The sequence below is a fragment of the Arachis ipaensis genome, chromosome B09 (genome assembly GCF_000816755.2).
Source record: "Arachis ipaensis cultivar K30076 chromosome B09, Araip1.1, whole genome shotgun sequence".
In the NCBI taxonomy this organism is placed as follows: Eukaryota; Viridiplantae; Streptophyta; class Magnoliopsida; order Fabales; family Fabaceae; genus Arachis; species Arachis ipaensis.
The window spans coordinates 110169395-110171079 of NC_029793.2; positions in this window are offsets into that span (position 1 = coordinate 110169395).

Consider the following 1685-nt stretch of genomic DNA (forward strand, 5'->3'; position numbering starts at 1 on the left):
GGAAGAGAGAACTCATCGGTGGTGAATAGAGAAAAGAGAAGGGAAAGAAAGAAAGAAAGAAAATAAAAGAGAAGTAAGAGAAAGAGAAAGGGAGTGTTCGCCGGCGGTGGGCTGACAGCAGCGGTGGCCTGCGGCAGGGACCGGCAGAGCTGGGCAAAGAAGAGAAAGAGAGAGCAGCTATGAAGAAAAGAATAAAAGAAGAAAAGAAAGGGCTTGATAAACCCATATTTTATGATATATTTTGTGCTTAGTTTGAGTGATTTATTCAATCCTTCACCCACTTATTTATATTAATTGCATGGTTTTACTTTCCCTTCCTTATTATGTGATGTATGTGAAAAACATGTTTCCTATGCTTTAAGATTAATTATTTTAATCACCTTTAATTGCATTCGATACCGTGATTAGTGTGTTGAGTAGTTTCAGATCTTCTAAGGCAGGAATGACTTAAAGGATGGAAAGAAAACATACAAAAATGGAAGAAAAGCACAAAACGGAGTTTCTGAAGAAACTGGCATCCACGCGATCGCATGGGCGACGCAGACGCGTGCCAAGCGTGAAGAAGCAGCGACGCGGCCGCATGACTGACGCGATCGCGCGGCTTAAGTAGAACGCATATGACGCGGTCGCGTGACTGACGCGACCGCGTGACAAGAAAAGCTCCGAATGACGTGACCGCGTGACCCACGCGGACGCGTGACAGAGGCCACGCACCAGAAATTACAGAAAACACTCCTAGCGATTTCTGAAGCCCTTTTTGGCCCAAATCCAAGTCCAGAAGGCATAGACCAGAGGTTATGAAGTGAGGAAATGCATCCATTCAGAGAGAGTCTCCATTTTTTAGTTTAGTTTTGATGATTTAGATCTAGTTTAGAGAGAGATTCTCTCTCTCTTTAGGATTAGGATTTAGGACTTCTCTCTTTAGGAATAACTCTCGATCCCAGGTTTCAATGTTCCTTTACTTTAAGCTTTCCTTTATTTACTTTTATAATTTAATTTATGAATTCTCCCATGTTACAGATTACTATTTTGAATTAATATTATTTGAGGTATTTCAGTTTATGATTGCTTTAGTTTATTTATTAGTTACAATTATTCCCAATCTGAAGACATTTTTATTCCAGTAGATCTATTTTTCTCCTTTTGGTCTTGGTTAAGAAATTAGTAACGCAGGAGTTATCAAACTCAACATGATTGATAATTTTGATAATTGTTAATTTATTTGAGCTTCAATAACCCCTATCTTTTCTTAGGAAATAAATAGGATTCGAAGATCAACTTAATTGATCCCTTGACATTCCTTTATCTTAGTAAAGGTTAACAAAGTGGAATTAAGATTCAATTATCATCATCTTTGATAAGGATAGCTAGGATAGGATCTCTTATTTCTCATACCTTGCCAAAAGCTTATTTACAGTCATTTATTTATTTTAATAGCCATTTAAATTATCTATTCTTCATTTACTTTATTTGCTACTTAAATTACTCGTTCCTCATTCTCAAAACCCCAATTTACAATCTCCACAGCCAATAATAAGAACACACTTCCCTGCAGTTCCTTGAGAAGACGACCCGAGGTTTGAATACTCGGTTATCAATTTGAAAGGGGTTTGTTACTTGTGACAACCAAAACGTTTGTACGAAGGGATTTCTGTCGGTTTAGAGACTATATCTACAACGCGACT